Below are 19701 nucleotides of genomic sequence, written 5' to 3' on the forward strand. Positions count from 1 at the left end.
AGGGATCAGTGGGTTATGAAAAATAGGTTCCTTCCACACCCAAGGTCCAGGTGTCACTCCATCCTCACGTACAAACTTCAGCAATCTCCAGGCCTTCAGAACTGCAGAATAGAAGTCAGAGACCTCGGCCAGCTTCAGACCCTGCAGTCTCATGAGGAAGAGCTACAGATCCAGCCCCAGACCACCAGCCCTCCTCAGCAATGCGCAAGCCGGTCCCCTCCAACCGACACCTGTGTGATATAACAGTCTCTGTGCCGCTTTAAGACGAAAGGCTGCCACCCTGCTCTCAAAGTCCGCCAGGCCCTGACCACCCTCCCGGACCGGTAAAAACAACACAGCCGCCTTCTGCCAATGATGTCCAGACCAGAAGAATTCCACCAGCCAATGCTGTAAGTCCGCCAGCAGCCCAGCAGGAGGGTTAAGAACAGCAACTCGATGCCACAGGGAGGACGCCACCAAATTGTTGATGATCCCATTCCCCATTCCTCGGTATGACACCTGGGAGAGGAGCCACCTCCACCGCCTGAGCAACCCCCTCCCAGTTCTTTGTGACCCACTCTGATCCCAGATAAACCCCTAAAATCTTAAGCCCCTCCTTACCCCATTCCAACCCCCCAGGATGCCCAGGAGGTACCGTGTCCCCACATGCCCCACACAGCAATGCCCCACTCTTGCCCCAGTTCCACCTGGCAGATGATGACTCCTCATGCACCCTTAAACATGACAAGGACATCCTGGTCATCTTTCAACAGGACTTAGACATAATCAACATAGACAGACACCGCCAAACCTGCCCTCAACCCTATACCTGGCAAGGCCACCCCCTGCAGTCTCCTGCGTAACAGACCCAAAAAGGGCTCAATAGCAAGGGTGTATAACTGCCCAGATAGAGGACAACCCTGACGTATGCCCCTACCCACCTGGACTGGCCTACTGATCCCCCCTCCCACCTTCACCAAAAGAAGCCCCAGCATACAACATTTTAACCCAGGACTAAAATCGCTCCCCAAACCCAAAGGCAGACAACACCCTAAACATATACACTCACCTAAATGATTATTAGGAACACCTGTTCAATTTTTTCATGAATGCAATTATCTAATCAACCAATCACATGGCAGTTGCTTCAATGCATTTAGGGGTGTCGTCCTGGTCAAGTCAATCTCCTGAACTCCAAACTGAATGTCAGAATGTGAAAGAAAGCTGATTTTAGCTATTTTGAGCGTGGCATGGTTGTTGGTGCTAGACGGGCCGGTCTGAGTATTTCACAATCTGTTCAGTTACTGGGATTTTCACGCACAACCATTTCTAGGGTTTACAAAGAATGGTGTGAAAAGGGAAAAACATCCAGTATGCGGCAGTCCTGTGGGCAAAAATGCCTTGTTGATGCTAGTGGTCAGAGGAGAATGGGCCGACTGATTCAAGCTGATAGAAGAGTAACTTTGACTGAAATAATCACTTGTTACAACCGAGGTATGCAGCAAAGCATTTGTGAAGCCACAACATGCACAACCTTGAGGTGGATGAGCTACAACAGCAGAAGTACCACTCATCTCCACTACAAATAAAAAAAAAAGAAAAAGAGGCTACAATTTGCACGAGCTCACCAAAATTGGACAGTTGAAGACTGGAAGAATGTTGCCTGATCTGATGAGTCTTAAATTCTGTTGAGACATTCAGATGGTAGTGTCAGAATTTGGCGTAAACAGAATGAGAGCATGGATCCATCATGCCTTGGCTGGTGGTGGTGGTGTAATGGTGTGGGGGATGTTTTCTTGGCACACTTTAGGCCCCTTAGTGCCAATTGGGCATCATTTAAATGCCACTGCCTACCTGAGCATTGTTTCTGACCATGTCCATCCCTTTATGACCACCATGTACCCATCCTCTGATGGCTACTTCCAGCAGGATAATGCACCATGTCATAAAGCTCGAATAATTTCAAATTGGTTTCTTGAACATGACAATGAGTTCACTGTACTGAAATGGCCCCCATAGTCAACAGATCTCAACCCAATAGAGCATCTTTGGGATGTGGTGGAACGGGAGCTTCGTGCCCTGGATGTGCATCCCACAAATCTCCATCAACTGCAAGATGCTATCCTATCAATATGGGCCAACATTTCTAAAGAATGCTTTCAGCACTTTATTGAATCAATGCCACGTAGAATTAAGGCAGTTCTGAACGCGAAAGGGGGTCAAACACAGTATTCAGTATAGTGTTCCTAATAATCCTTTAGGTGAGTGTATGTGATCCACCCTGTCATCCTGGTCCAAAGAATCCAGTCCAAAGGCAATCTTCGAACACCCTGACAAATCCAACATATCCCTGATCAAAAACAGATAGTCTGCGACCTGGCACACAGTAAGTTTGGTCCACATGTACAACGGAGTCCAGTATGGACCTTAGCAATGACCTTATAGTCCGCACAAAGCAAGGCTACAGGTCGCCAGTTCTTCAGGTTGCTCAGGTCCCCTTTCTTCGGGAGGAGAGTCAAAACTGCCCTACGGCAGCTCAATGGCAACTCCCCAACCCTGACACACTCATGTAAACCACAACATAAATCTTGACGAATGAGGCCCCAGAATGTCTTATAAAATTCAATTGGCAATCTATCCAGTCCTGGAGCATGGCCGGAGTTCATCTGGGTGACAGCTGCCTCGAGTTCATCCAATGTCAGAGGAACATCCATGTCACTCCTCTGACACTGTCCTGTGACTGTGTCGGAAGGTCCGTAAGCAATTCTTGGGAACATGCAGGTTCACACATTTCAGCCCTATATAAATCAGAATAAAACTCCACAGCTCGCTCCTGCATCTCCCCCACAACAGATGACACCCGATCATCAGCCATACGTAAACAATGCACTAACCCTCCCACCGACTACCTTCACCCAGGTATACTGTCTGGTGGTTGGATGCAGAGTTCTCCAAACATCCACCAAGTCATATTGAATCAATTCATCATTCAGCACCCCTGCAGAGACTGGATGTGGCTCTGTGCGGTTCCAATCCCCCCCTAATACCAGCAGCTCAGCCTGATCTATCAGTGCCAGCTCTTTGCGTAAGCACCCAAAAAAGACGCCCCGCTCCCGCAAACAGCACATTTCTTAGTCTCTGCCTTAACAACCAACAACCTGCCGCCACACACTTCCTTTGATGACGTAATATTGACGCCCAGACCAAGGGAGAAAAATACTGCCACCCCTGCATTACTGTTGGTACCATGGCTCAGCACCCCTGCACTACTGTTGGTACCATGGCTCAGCACCTGTGCCCCCTTCCACCAGAACCCCAAATCCACCTCATTTACAACATCAGAGTGGGTCTCCTGCAAAAACAGGACATCTATATGTTTATGTTTGACATACTCCCCCAACTGACCGCTCTTTACCCGGTTTTTGGCACCATTTATATTAAGAGAGCCAACCTGCATAGCCTCCATGAAAAAAGAGGGAAAAAAGCAAGAACAAACCCCAGTAGTGAGAACCAAAAAACCAACATGTTGGAAGAAACCAAGCCATTTAAGCTTTATTAGAAGGCAAGAACTTTCACACCGCAGTGACCCATTTCTTCAACCGGGAACATTCCTTAGGTGAGAGGACACCCAGGCCCTCAGTCCTCATAGCCTTTTGCAGTGACCTCACAAACCTCACAGAGTCAGGAAAATGGGACTCCAGAACTACCTTCTTCTTACCCTTAGTATCAGCCAAAAACTCAGACAGCTCCCTTACCGTGTAAGTAGAACCTGCAACCTGACTGGCTGGTAACACTGAACTCAGAGAGCAGTCAGAGAAGGACATCTCCTCACACTCCCTTACACCCGATTCACCTACCTCCTCTTCTCCCTGACCCAACACTGTACTGACCTGCACGCTTTTCTAACCCAGGCCCAGCTCCCGAATGCCAGGTGAAATACCCAGGGACGCCAACACTTCCTCCACCACACCTTTCCTCACACCCTTTTTCCTCTTTGGTGCGATCAGCCCCAACACCAACTGACTTGTGAAGGCCCCCCTCACTCATACCCTCCACTAACACACCATCCGTGACCACACCATTACCTTCATTCCCAACAATCCTCACTGGAGAATCTCCCAGCACAACCTTCTCCACTGCAACAGCACTATCCACTGATATCAGAACCCCTGTATCATCAACAACACCAACTAACACCGTGGGCTGCACACTATCACTCAACCCAGCCACACACTCCCGGGCACCACGACCCCGCCCGGTCTGCTGTCCCAAACCGGAGCTACAACTGGCCACAACAGGGTGATCCCCCTCCCTACCTACCGGCTGGACACACCATGGGCGGCTGCTCTCCCTGTTCTTGGGTCCTGTGCGGACACGCAAACTTCTTATGCCCCAGGTCACCACATTCAAAACAACGCAGACTGTCGGTACTAACAAAACCTGGGTACACACCATCCCCGTGACAGGTTTTGAGCTGCTGATCTGCATTGTTGAGAAACATAAACACCTGCCAACAAAAGGAGACAACATGCTTCACCGATTCTACCCGAAACGCAGCCGACAGGACGCAAAAACAGCTAGCTACTTTAACAAACCAAACCAGCTCCTTTCGGATCAGCTCATCCATAATGAATTTGCCACAACAACCCTAGTCGAAGCTGTAGAAAGAGGCAAAACAAACAACAATTCATTTCTAACAAAAAGCCCACTAGGAATCAGCATACATACCAAGGCTGCTTTCTTCATAAACACAACAACTGCTTTGTTCATTCTAGACGGCGAGTGAATATGTTCAGCACCTCCCTGTTCGCCAACGGCCAACAACAACTCCTTAACTCTAACTCCATCCACCGGTACACACCTGAAACCGTGCCTAAGCGATATTGCCTCCTCCCCAGCTGGCAAGGAAGCCATTGCGGCTGCCATACCGTCGAGACCCAAGCAAACTTCCCCTCCAAGAGCAATCCACTAATCTGGTATGAAGAAAAATGAAGGTACCTTACAAGTTGGAAACAAAAATCATACAAAACAAACTTAAACAAAAAAGAAACCAGGCCCTTTCACCACACAGCCACCTCCAAAACTCTCTCTCTGCAACACAGAGAGAGAGAGAGAGAGAGAGAGAGCGAAAAAGAGAGAGAGAATATGCATGGGAGAGAGTGCCAGAGGGAACTGAGGATTAGTAGGATGATAAACAAAGAGAAAAAAATCTCCCTTCATAAGACAAATAATCATTTCTAATGTACTTTCGTCAACCTCCTCTCCTGAATTGAAGAGCTCTTGCTGAGTGGAGAGATATCCACGACTATCTCTCTGTCACTACAGAGCAAGAGAGAAAAGACAGAAAATAAGGAGAGAGGAATCATAGTGCCTCCTTGTCTGACAATACAAATGAATCAAAGCAATAATGGCACTCAAGGGGGAAATAAATGTTGCTATTCGTAGCATAGCATACCATCTGATTCCACTGGGGAGCAGACCACAGCCATATCTTTGTCTTCTTCCATCTCTCAATTGTCTTTTTCACATCCATCACTCCATTTGCCATCTCCTCCTATCAATGCCTACCTTTCACATGTAAATCTTTTCCATTTCATGATTTTAGGAATGTAATGAGGTGAACAGGAATAAAATTTTCTCTTATGGTTGGCCTAATAGAACTATTCAAAATGTCACGCAACAAATGTACTACTCCTGAAAATAGCTTGGTTACTTTAATACGAGCACATACACTGTGTTCTTTAGTCTGGAGTGTTTAATTCAATGAAATGGCGCTGTTAAAAAAGGAGGGGTTGTGGGTCGGGGACACTGTGAGTATGGTCATTGTCCTTTAATAATGTTACTCATTAGTTTAAGTCGCAGCTTGCAGCCTTGAAGTTTGTTGAATGCTTTAAAAATGCCATTAAAGATTGCTTTAGAATGTTTTTAAAATATCAAGATCTTTGCATTAATTGCAAACACTGTAATAATTCTGCTAGGTGACACATTTTTATTTGACTTTCAGACTAGATTGTTTATTTTGACGACAGTGATTAAAAGCTACATTAGTGTTAATGATTAATTTGTATACACATAAATGTTGCATTTCAAGAATGACCTCCATCTTCAAGCCTCCACGTAATTAACTGTAACCTCAAGTTCCCTCAAGTGAAATGCACGTCTCCCACATGGAGCTCTTTCAGCTGTCATATGTGTCACACTTCCTCATCTGATAGATGTGGTAGAAGTAGTTAATACTTGAACTAGAGCCAGACAACATGTAAAAGGCTCTGGGTTTGATTTGAACCCAGCAATGCTCAGACTGCACCCAGACATTATCCAATGAAACACACTCACGTGAGTGCACACACGCTTACCAGACAAGATGTTTGACACCCAACCACTTTCTCTTCACCCCCAACAGTTTTTTTCCTTCATCCCCAGGCTGACATTGATTTGTTTGAACGTAGCGAGGTGTCGCACCATTAGAGAATAGAGCTCTGTATGTGTGTGTGTTTGCTTGCATATGTGTCGGTGTGTGTGCTTGCAGACGGGGGAGGTGAACAGAGGCTAATAAAATGTTGGGAAGAGAAACGTAGTAACGTGTCACTGACATGCTAAGGATGCCGGGAAAAATAATAAGTTATATGATCCTGACTACATCGCTACTCCACTAACTGGTGTGTAAGGGGCGGGAAACTGAGTTTATATGTGTTAGTGTGAGCGAAAGTTTAAGAAACAAAGCTAAGTGTGTGTGTGTGTGTGTGTGTGTGTGTGTGAAAGAGTTTGAGAGACATCACTGAGTGTGTGTGTGTGTTTCAAGGTTTCTAAGGCGCTCCTTTCACTTTCATCCACCCTCTTGCACTCCATCTCTCCTGCCTTATGAGATGCAGTTTTAGGAACTTGCTAAATTGTTCAAACGATCAAGGCTTCATTGAGCCTACATCAGCAGTCCAGAACATTCTACTTAAAGAGGAATTTTACTCTAAATCTATTTTCTCATGTATTTCTAGTCAATCCACCAGGCATATAGTCTTGAAATATCTTAATCCGTGGCTTATCCGGTGGTCCAGTGCCAAGCCTCATTTCTCTTTATTTTCTAATAAAGCATATAAACTGTCTGAAAGGATATTATAATTATTTTTAAAAAGAATAATGGTATCCTAATTTTGGGTATGGTCTTGTCAAATACTACCTATGCATAATGAAATCCCTTTGATCAAAAAAGATATACAGTGAGAATTTTTTTTTTTGATCCCCTGCTTATTTTGTACATTTGTCTACTGACAAAGAAATGATCAGTCTATAATTTTAATGGTAGGTTTATTTGAACAGTGAAAGACAGAATAAAAACAAAATAATCCAGAAAAACGCACGTCAAAAATGTTATAAATTGATTTGCATTTTAAATGGGTGAAATAAGTATTTGATCCCCTCTCAATCAGAAAGATTTCTGGCTCCCAGGTGTGTTTTATACAGGTAACGAGATGAAAATAGGAGCACACTCTTAATAAAGGGAGTGCTCCTAATCTCAGTTTGTTACCTGTATAACTGTCCACAGAAGCAATCAATTAATCAGATTCCAAACTCTCCACCATGGCCAAGACCAATGAGCTGTCCAAGAATGTCAGGGACAAGATTATAGACCTACACAAGGCTGGAATGAGCTACAAGACCATCGCCAAGCAGCTTGGTGAGAAGGTGATGCGATTATTCGCAAATGGAAGAAACACAAAAGAACTGTCAATCTCCCACGTTCTGGGGCACATGTACAGGCCCGTGTGAAGTTTGCCAATGAACATCTGAAAGATTCAGAGGAGAACTGGTTGAAAGTGTTGAGGTCAGATGAGACCAAAATCGAGCTCTTTGGCATCAACTCAACTCGCCATGTTTGGAGGAGGAATGCTGCCTATGACCCCAAGAACACCATCCCCACCATCAAATATGGAGGTGGAAACAGGACAGCCTCACCACATAAAAGGGACGATGGACGGGGCTTGGATGAGAACCTCCTTTTCTCAGCCAGGGCATTGAAAATGGGTCATGGATAGATATTCCAGCATGACAAGGACCCAAACACATGGCCAAGGCAACAAAGGAGTGGCTCAAGAAGAAGCACATTAAGGTCCTCGAGTGGCCTAGACAGTCTCCAGACATTAATCCTATTGAAAATCTGTGGAGGGAGCTGAAGGTTGCCAAACGCCTTGAATCCTTAATGACTTGGAGAAGATGTGCAAAGAGGAGTGGGACAAAATCCCTCCTAAGATGTGTGCAAACCTGGTGGCCAACTACAAGAAACGTCTGACCTCTATGATTGCCAACAAGGGCTTTACCACCAAGTACTAAGTCATGTTTTGCAGAGGGGTCGAATACTTATTTCATTCATACATTTTTTTTGTTATTCTGTCTCTTACTGTTCAAATAAACCTACCATTAAAATTATAGGCTGATAATTTCTTTGTCAGTGGACTAACTCAGCAGGGGACCAAATATTTTTTTTCCCTCACTGTACGTTACCATGAGACATGAGTTGGTGGGTCAGTTGATCGTTCAAGTTTTCCCCTGACCTTGTTGCTGTGACCAGAGTGGGGATAGTCAATAACTGGGAATGATACAGACTAAGATTTGGGGACAATACTAAAATTGATTTTAACAGACAGTCTACAGATAAGCCAAAATTGTGTGTTTGTGTGTGTGTGTGTGTGTGTGTGTGTGTGTGTGAGAGAGAGAGAGAGAGAGAGAGACTTTGTGTACCCCATTACCTCTGTTTCACTAGCATCTGTGTCCACCGGTCACGAAGTGGAAAAAGAAATCTAAACCCAAAGGGCAGATTTTCAACAAATTACAATGTTCTTGAATTGCACCTCTGTTACCCAGTCAGATCATTAACTTTGAAATGGGGCTAATGATTTTTTAGTCTGTATTGCACTATTGGGGCTTGAAAATGCCATGACATTGCAAAATATCTAAGGCAAATATTTACCAGGAAACCACTTTGTCATTAAATTTGATGTTTTCGTAACCTAGCAAAGTCTGTAAAGAATAGTGAGCATTTCTAACTTTAGGCCTAACTAACATAGTGTGGCCTTTCCTCAATCTTAGCAAGCTGGCTAACAGACATGTGTTTAAAAAGTAGTTGGACTTCGTCTTAGTTTTTAAACAACTGTAATGCACTTCAGACGTCAATCTCACATGCACTGAGTATTAAAGCAAGTTCAACCCATACACCTTCACTCCGTTTATAAAAAAGGGAGTATTAACAGTGAATTCAATTAGGCAATTAGTAACATTAGTACCAACCAGGACAATCAAAGCTAAGCTCAATGACTAGGCTCAATGGTTATTAAACTAAATGATAGTGACTATGGACACATCTAAATCTCCAGTTGCGGAGGTGTTTACTTTTGTGAACTGTCCCCTCGGACACACTGATACGTCTCTGAGATTCAAGTTTTTTGGTCAATCGCAGAAAAATAAAGAAGAGACAATGCTTGCTTTTGTTGTGAGTTTTTAACTAGCCAATGTACGATTAGCATAGGGGCATGTGTGGGTGTGTACATGCAAGACACCACCGTCGGAATGCGACACGGAGGGTGTGACAGTTCATATGCTGTTCTAATTATCGTGTCATCCTAACTATCATCTCTCCCTCTTACCCTCCCTCCATGACCCAACTTGCATTGTTCTGCTTTTTACCCTCTCATTTTCACTCTGCTTTTATCCATCATTCTATTTTTGCTGACTGCACAGCTGTGGGTTCTATTGATTTCACGGAAGCTGGAGGAAAACTTTTTTGTTTCAATGCCATTGTTCTTCGAACATTATCCAAGAGAAAAACTTTTCTTCATTTTCAGCATTCATATCCTCTAAAGAGGTATGAATGTAGCGTATGTGTGTGCGAGCACGCTCAGAAGCTTCAGAAAAGCTAACAGACATACTTCTCACAAACACACGCGTTTGTTTTTCTATCAGTGTGAGGACCTGGAACCTAACTATAACCCAAAAATCCATGTTACATTTCCACTAGCCCTAAACCTAAACTATGCCTTAACATGACCTTATCTCAATAATCAAACCTTTGTGCCTGAACTTAATTCCTAATCCTAACCAGTAATGCCTAAACCTAAAAGTATTTCGAATTCTAATACTATGCCCAATTGTATATATTTTTTTAACTAATCCCTAAATCAGAAATCTAATTATGCCTATTGGGGACCTGCCAAAATAACATGTGGGACAAATGTTTCCTGTGGACTATTTTACTCTGTTTGTGGGGACCCAAATGTACACTTTAAGTCCCCAAATGTGCACTTCAGGTCCCCAAATGTACACATCGACCAAGATCAAACACACTCTCACTTAGCCTGAACAAGTGTTTTCACATCCCCCCTCCATTGTCGACTGACTGAGGCTATTGATTGAAAGTACTGTTATGAGAGTGTGTGTGTGTGTGTGTGTGTGTCTGTGCTGGGGGGGGGGGGGTTCCAGGCAGCAGCTTCCATTATTGTTACAGACTGAACTCCAGTTAGGGGGAGGGCAGTGTCAGACGCTGGTACTACGGTTAGAGTTTCTGACAAACACGACAGCTAACAACATCATTTTGACAGTATACTTTCACGAAAGAAACATCACACAGTCAAGCAGTTCTTGGGACCTTCATAAAACACCAGGAAGATATCAAAGGGAACATCTGCACCGACAGGTTGAGGCTCCTAGATTGTGGTGAAGCTACTTAGCCAACGACGGGGACAAACATACACACAAACACACATGCACACACACAAACAAGGCACTGTTTTCAGGCCTTGAAGCCCCGGAGGCCACAGTTACCAACGTTGTCACCGTCTGTTAGAACAACACATTCATCACTGTTCCCTATAAGGTTGGGGTTTATGGGGGTTGTGGGGGTTTATGGGGGTTGTGGGGGTTTATTGGGGGTTGTGGGGGTTTATTGGGGGTTGTGGGGATTTATGGGGGGTTGTGGGGGTTTACGGGGGGTTGTGGGGGTTTATGGTGGGTTGTGGGGGTTTATGGGGGCTTATGGGGGTTTGTGGGGGTTTATGGGGCTTGTGGGGGTTTATGGGGGGTTGTGGGGGTTTATGGGGGCTTGTGGGGAGTCCGGAGTTTCTTCAAACTCAAGAAGTCACAAGCCTATTTGCACAGTGTGCAAAGAGACTAAATTGCAGAGGATGTGAAGCTGAGATCATCCCTGCTGTCTTAAAAAAATGCTTCATTAAATTGAACAATCATACAAATGATCATACTCATTAAAAGATCAGATCTGTGTACATATTTATTGAAGATCTGTGTACACATTTATTGAAGATCTGTGTACACATTTATCGCTTCATTGATGACACTTAGAACTGCATCTAAAGAGATGTATATCTTGTAACTTTAAATGTGTAAATGGGTATATGAACTGTAAATTCCTGTACTGTATATGAAGTACTACCTGTAACTGTAAATTTGTAACTGGGTGTATTAACTGTAAATTCATATTTTCCTTAATGCTCAGCTCCAATTCTATATGAATGTCATGGGAAGGAGGCAAATGCGCCATACTTCAGCTGCTGCTCTTAACACGTCAGATGTCACTATCTGGAAGTAAAAAAAAAAATACGTCAGTGCGCAACCATTTCTCCATAACACTTACACCTATGAATTGTGGGGGTTTACAGGGGGTTGTGGGGATTTATGGGGGGTTGTGGGGGTTTACGGGGGGTTGTGGGGGTTTATTTGGGGTTTATGGGGGGTTGTGGGGGTTTATGGTGGGTTGTGGGGGTTTATGGGGGCTTATGGGGGTTTGTGGGGGTTTAGGGGCTTGTGGGGGTTTATGGGGGGTTGTGGGGGTTTATGGGGGCTTGTGGGGAGTCCGGAGTTTCTTCAAACTCAAGAAGTCACAAGCCTATTTGCACAGTGTGCAAATACACCTACACCTATGAAAGTACTTTCCGATATGCAATAACGTACAGGAAGACACCAAAGGGGCACAGCTCCTGTTCCTCAGGCTTCCGTCACAGTCCTTTCGGCTTCCCCAGTCAGGTAGACATGGAGGGGCCCGGTTAGTCTCAGTTCCATCCGTGCTTTTTCCTCATCGACGATGATCTGAAGGGAAAAGCAAGATAATAAACTGGCCCCGGGACTCTGCGTCTCCCTGTCCGCCTCCTGTCACATCAGAGCAGGTGAAGGATAGGAGCGGAGTAGGGAACGCCACTTAGACTCCCGCATGCACAACGACGCGCATCAACACGTGCACTCAGCCCTCCCTGTCCCCACCTCCTTCCCTAATGAGCCCCGACAGGTGACATATTGCTTTTACCTTTGATGTCCTTAGTGGTAATGAAGATGGAAAGAGAGGAGTGGAGGAATCTGCCGACTGCTAAGTCATGGTTGAGGTATCCTAATCCCGTGGGATTTAGCCATAGACCAGTGGTTTTACCTGGGGGTGTTCATCCTGTACCTGGGGAGGGAGGGGGGGTATTTCTGCATTTTGTTCATGCCTTTGACCATGCACATTGTTTTTGGAAAGATTGTCCATTATCTGTTACTTTGACTGATAAAACTGACTCTAAATTGAAATCTGTGAATTTGTGAGTGAATACAAATGTTTGGGAAACATTGCTATAGCAAATTCATCCCTTTATTCCCACCAGAAATGGAAAGATTAGTTTCAACCACACGCTGAGCGGAGGGCCAAGGTAGAGCCAGCTGTACAATTAAACTATCCCCTAAATTACAGTTTTAACAGCAGGGTGCTCACTCTATGAATAAAGGGGAGACGGCAGGTTTGTACACTTTCAGAATTAGTAGTGACATGAGGAACCTTGTAAATCCTCAATGAACCCCTGCTAGTCAATTGTTCAGAATTGAACCCTCAGTTAGATGAGCTGTTTTTTGTTACTTCATTAGTTCAAGGCGGAACTCAAGAGTGTAGGCATGGCTTAGTAGGGGTATGTCTCCAAAATATACAGTCATGTGAAAAATTATGTACACCCTCTGGAAATTGTCCTTTCAAATAGATTAGAGAGAGAAATTCTAACCACATTCATTTGGGTAACACAATTTAACAAATCAAAAAAACATAACTTGGGATTGTCCAGTCTTCCAAAAATATTAGAAAACCGATCTGGTTTGGGCATAACTATGTGGGTGTGATGAACCATCATGCCAACATTAAAAGACCTATCTGAGGTCCTGAGAAGAAAGATTATTCATGCCCATGGGTCTCTGGGGTTACAAAACCATTTGCAAGCATTTTGAAGAACATCATTCCTCTGTCCAACAGATCATCTACCAATTGAGAAAAGGTCAGACCACTGGCAATCTACATAGGACAGGTTGTCCTACCAAATTCAACCCAGGAGTCAGGCCATTAGGCAATCTACATAGGACAGGTTGTCCTACCAAATTCAACCCAGGAGTCAGGCCATTAGGCAATCTACATAGGACAGGTTGTCCTACCAAATTCAACCCATTAGGCAAGATAAGGCATCCACCAATGGCAGCACTTGAATTTGAGGTGGCATTTTGACAATTGGCTGCCTCCCTTCGGCGCCCTAATTCTGCAACTTTTTTTTCCTTATGCATAGGGGGGCAGAACATCCACAGACTTGGCCTACAGGTAAGAGAGGAACAAGCCCCTACTCTTTATAAAGAATGTTAAGATTCAGCTGAGATTTTCCAGACAAAACCTGGATAAATACCTAAACTACTGGAACTGTGTGCTCTGGACAGATGAATCAAAGGTGAGGTTATTTGATCATAATGCCAGGCAGATGGCATGTCTGGCAAAAACAAAACACTGGATTTGAACAGAAGAACTTCAAGCCAATCTTAAATTAAGGGGCCAGTGGCATTATGGTTTGAGGATGCTTTGCTGCCTCATGTCCTGGCCAACTTGTCATTATTGAGTCAAACATTAATTCCACAATGTACCAGAAAATTATTGTAGAAAATGTGAGGCCATCTGTCAAGAAAGCTAACCTGAGTATGGATCTTGTAACAGAACAATGATTTAAAACACACAAGCCAGGCTGTGGGACAAAATGGCTCAAAATAACAAACTGAGGGCTATAGAATGGTTGTGTCAAAGCCCAGATCTCAATCCTATCGAAATTCTGTTGGAGGACCTGAAGTGGTCCTCCAAAATGACACTGTTGATAAGCTACTGTAAAAGAATAGTGGGCCAAAATGTTTGATGAATAAATGATTGCCAAGTACAATTTGGTAAATTTGTTTAACTTCTGGCAATAGTGCCAAAGTAAAGATTACTCATCCATATGTCCAAATATATATACAAAAAGTTCATCTGTTTTGTTGCATTGCCATTACATGATAAGGTTAAACACTGAGACTTACAGTTTACAGCTCCAACGATGCTAAAAGGATTATATACCTCCTCAAGAATGACTACAAAATCCAATGTCAACATGGGAGAAAACATTTACACAAACGGGTGCCAAAAATAGCCAAGTCTTCAATTAGCCATGACTCAATCTGATAAGTTTGATAAATTTTTACAATATATTATTAAACCAGTTAAAAATGTAACCCATCCCATCAGACATAGGTTCCGGTTGGAACCTTTCCACATGGGTTGTTCATATTCAGCATGGCAAATTTTAAAATGCCAAATGGTTTATTCAAGATTACTTTTCTTCTAAGACTGCGCAGTAGTTCAAGTGTCCTCTTGACTCAAGTAGGTGATGGAGTTGTGTACATAAAAGACAACTTTTGGAAATGGGTGGATTCTGAGAAGCATGACATTCAAAAGAAGGGAACTCTTAGTTTCTTGTTGCTTTTTTGTTTTTTAATCTTGAGGGAACAGTTTCAATTAATTTCTCACAAACTTTTTAGATGCGAGGAATGACGAAAGCCAATGACTCATCTCAGCACCACAGCAAACAAGCATGTCTCTCTCCCTTTCTCTCTTTTCCCCATCTCTCAGTCTCTATCTTGGTCTCATTCCCTCTCTCTCTCTCTCTGCACCTCTTTCCATCTCACTCATCATAACGCTGTGGTCTTTGTTTTGTTGTGACAGTTTTCTGCTCAGTCACTCTGATGAATATAAGACTCTAAAGCGGTAGATGAGATGTCACTCTCAGTGCTGCAAATAAACCATTGAGCAGGGGTAATGAAGGATTACACACACGTTTGCACACACACACGCATGCACAAATAAATAACTAAACAACCTAATGCAATGATATACAGTAGCTGTCGTCAGAAAGTGTTTTATTCTTCCAATATTCACGGAAAGCACGCTGTAGTCAAGGTGACGATAAGTAAAAAAAAAAAAGTCTAAGTTATTGGCAGATATTCAGGTCACGAGCACACTCACACAAACAAACATTCCATGTTAGCTGAAGGCTAAAGCCTTGGCCTGTGTTTAAGACTGCTATTCATTCATCTCTGACTGAAGAAAAGGAGAAGAATGCCAACTGCTAACGTGGTGCTGGAAATCAATTACACTCGCTCATCCGTCCGGGCCATCCGTCGATCCGTCACACAATGACTGAATAGTATTGGCTGGCAAGATTCCTGAGAGTCTACACATTCTATAACAAAAAATAAAATTGTTCTAGTCTAGTTGCCTGTAGAAAACGGAATAGGCTCAACTGGGCCCAGTGATGGTATAACATTTGTCGTGGATGAAGCCTAAACCACAGACATCTCGCTCGTCAAGGTGTGTCCTGTGTTTAACCCCACCTTGGAACGTTTTTACTCAAATGAAATGTCCAGGAATAAGGAAGGGTAAAGCAGGTTTAAGTGTACAATTGTGAAAACGTACCTCTTCCCGGTACTAAGCTCGTGCCTGCATTTCTCTGAATGCATCTGAACTGTGTAACTGTCTGTCCATCTACTGGCTGTCTATCTGACAGTGTCTGTCTTTCGGTGTTCCTGTCTGCCTGTCTGCCTCCTGTCTGTGTGTCCGCCTGCTTCTACCTTCATCTGCACATGTCACGCGACAGGAGGCAGCTTGGCGTGTTTAAGGAAGATGAAAAAATGTCGGGACAAGAGCTCTCCTCCATTTCCTCCTCCGCTATCGCGGTCTCCAGTGACAGCTCTTAGCCTGTCCCGGCGTCTTCACCGCAGGGTCCTCGTAATTCAACCTCCTCCGGGCGGCTGACCCACGGCACGCCGGTGACAGTCGGACAGACGTCACGGCGGGGATGTCAGCAAATGAGAGGAGGGAGAGGGCGAGACAGGGCGAGGGAGGAATGATGGAAGTGGGGACATCACGGTGGGGACGTGGGGTAGTAATGTAGGTCCATTAACATCCGGAGACAGGCACAATGCCATAACATTAAGTCACACTGACACCGATTGATGGGAAAATGCATGTAAAGGAGCAGGCTGTTTCCTCCTGCTGTAGCAGGCCTTGAGACGGACGTACCTTCTCAGGCTGTGCTCCTGCAAAGACATCCAGACGAATTTAAAACACTCCATTAACCTTGGCCGCAGAGTCACCCTTTACTTAAATTGCAGTTTTTTGGGGGGCATAAAACCGACCTTAAAATGGGTCTTTTGTATTCTGTGTGTGAGCTTTTCACAGTTTTGTGTGTGTATCAAGGGCGAGGAACATCTTTTCAATCATTGTTCTGTACAGAATCTTTGGTTTTCTTGTTTTCCTCCTCCATTTGCTTTGCCTTTCTATTTGAGTATTAGGGTGGCAGATAGCTTAGTGATAAGCGCATCTAGTAACCGAAAGGTTTTTAGATCAAATCCCAGAGCTGGCAAAGTGAAACAGTTAACCCTAATTGCTGCTACAAGACGCTCTGTATTGGATAACTTAAATATAAACTTGCTCATAGCCAATGTGGATCTGTGGAGGAACACTGATCATATTAGTGGGACCAGACTGGCACATGCCAGCCAGTCACTGAAGCCTTGAGAAGTATTCCTGGCAACTTCCATTCCTGCCACCCACTGCTTTCATAACTAAAGGAGTATTCACACGTCAGTTCAGTACCCAGCTGAGGATCCCTGGTGGGTTGCTGACAGTTACCAAAAAATAGAATTGGATTTTCACCAGAACAGAAAATAACCATTTTAGAATGTGGCTGTAAAAAAGTAGATTTTGTATTGCTCCTTATTTCATACAGGCACATCTTTCTACCATGCCCTCTCTGCTGGCTAGCACTGTCCGAAACGTAATCGCACTATTTTCATTAGCAATCAGTTCATAAATGTAAAACATTGACTCTGAGTTGATCTGCTAATTGTAACATTCCTTGTTGGAGGCAGGACACAGGCGCAGGGAGCTCTTTCTCTCCCTAAACCCTCCCTCGTCACTTTCTCCCAATCTGTCTCTATTGCTCTCTGTGTTTATATACAATCAGCCCACCAGCTGGCTTTGTGTCTTCAAGCATTAATACAGATAGCTGAGAGATAGAGATGTAGCGACAGGGAGATGTAGACAGAGACAGACAAACAGAGTTATATAGACAGAGAGCGACCGAGACAGAGAAACACATTAAATGAAACTGCTATTTGGCTCTAAGAAGAGAACACAAATGGACAGAATATCTCTTCATTGTGAGAGAAGCTGACCAAATATGCACAGGCTCAGTAACCACCAGCTGGCAATAGAAAAAGGAGACACAAAAAGACATGGATGTCTACAGATTTAATTTCATTCTAATTTAACACTTGTTTTCCCAGGTAAGTTAACTGAGAAGCCATTTTCATTATTCACAAAGAGCTGGAGAAAGAAGTGCATGTGTCTTGGTGTGTTTGTGATGAATTTCTGTGTACATATAGGGACCTGATGTCCCCAAAAAGATAACTGAACCAGAAAAGGAACCAGGCAAGCCTAGTTCAGCCGGCCCGTGATTAGAAGGGCTGAATGTTGTTGTCACTGGATGGTTTCGATCCGCAGTTTTCTATGTGGCAGACTGTGTCTTTAACCATTACACTATTTCAACAGCGGGAATGCAACTTTTACCTGATCCATTACATTTTTGCTGAAATAACATGGACAACAGAACATTTATTAAGGGAACTAAAGTGTACTTTTGTACAAAGATTACTGTAGATAGTCGTCTGTACATTAACAGTTGTAACTACAATCGCAGATCCTTTAAGTTTGCGGATGATGTTGAAGTACGTACAGTTTTGTATAATAAGCTTGTATGTCAGTATTGGGACCGATTGGGACATACTAACTCATCAGAAAATTGCATCTCGACATTAGATCATTTTGTCAAGCATTAATATCATGCCAAGTTTAAATATTTAGCTAGACACAATTAATCATTGTGTTAAACTGACTAACGTTTATTATAAAGTTTATTTCCACCACAAACAGCATCTGTGAACTGTATGGCTTTTATTAGCCAGTAATAGGCCTGCTAGTATCTACTAATTTACAAAATGGAATAGTCATAAGTATTGAGCGATTTCTAGCGAGACTGAAGATGAACATTACAAAGACCCTTCAAGGCATGACCCCACTAGACCTCTGAAGGTGTGCTGTGGTATCTGGCACCAAGACGTTAGCAGCAGATCCTTTAAGTCCTGTAAGTTGTGAGATGGAGCCTCCATGGATCGGACCTGTTTGTCCAGCACATCCCACAGATGCTCGATTGGATTGAGAACTGGGGAATTTGGAGTTCAACACATTTGGAGTTCAACACTTTGAACTCATCGTGTTCCTCAAACCATTCCTAAACCATTTTTGCTTTGTGGCAGTGCACATTATCCTGTTGAAAGAGGCCAATGCCATCAGGGAACACTGTAACCAGGAAAGGGTGCACATACCAGCCTTCACTCTCCAGATACATCAGTAAACCTTGGCCGCCCATGACCCGGTCACCGGTTCGCTGCTTTTCCTTCCTTGGACCACTTTTGATACTGACCACTGCAGACCAGGAACACCCCACAAGGGCTGCAGTTTTGGAGATTCTCTGACCCAGTCATCTAGCCATCACAATTTGGCCCTTGTCAAAGTCACTCAGATCCTTACGTTTGCCCATTTCTCCTGCTTCTAACACATCAACTTTGAGGACAGAATGTTTACTTGCTGCCTAATCCATCCCACCCACAGACAGGTGCCATGGAAAAAAGATTATGAATGTTATTCACTTCACCTGTCAGTGGTCATAATTATGGCTGATCGGTGTAGGTCAAGATAACTGACTATTTTGTCAAGTGAAAAGAGAGAATCGCTGAAACCCCTCCACTTGTATTGCGCAAGGGGTTGGTTACGGATGTGTACTTCGAATATCCACCAGAAATAGTTGCAATATAACTGTAAACACTGAATGTTGTAGCCAGTGAAGTTTTTGTCTATCTGGAACAAATCCTAATGTGTAATTTGTTATGTCTGCGGTGAGGCTTGAATACTGGTTGCTTGTGTGGAAGGACGCGTCTCTAACCACTACACTATTTAACAATGGTCAGTCAGCCAGCCAGCCCGCCCGCCCAGCACTCACTCACTCACTCAGTAATGGACATTTCCTTTTCTTGGCCGGCTCTGCTTACGTGGTCAGGCAAAAATAGGTCCACACAAGGCTTTTTGGCATGTCACCCCACATGAGAAAACGTGAAATTCAGCTTAGGTTTGGGGGAAAACGTACAATTGGACATTGTTTTGGGGGATTATTGGGGTTACTTTTAGGTTTAAAGATAACAGATTACTGTAGAGTCAGGGTTACACATTAGGGATAGGTTAGGTTTAGACATAGAATTCAGGTTATTGAGGTTAAAGTTGGTGTTAGAATAAGGTTTAGGTTTAAG

This window comes from Esox lucius, chromosome 1, assembly GCF_011004845.1.
Source record: "Esox lucius isolate fEsoLuc1 chromosome 1, fEsoLuc1.pri, whole genome shotgun sequence".
Lineage (NCBI taxonomy): Eukaryota > Metazoa > Chordata > Actinopteri > Esociformes > Esocidae > Esox > Esox lucius.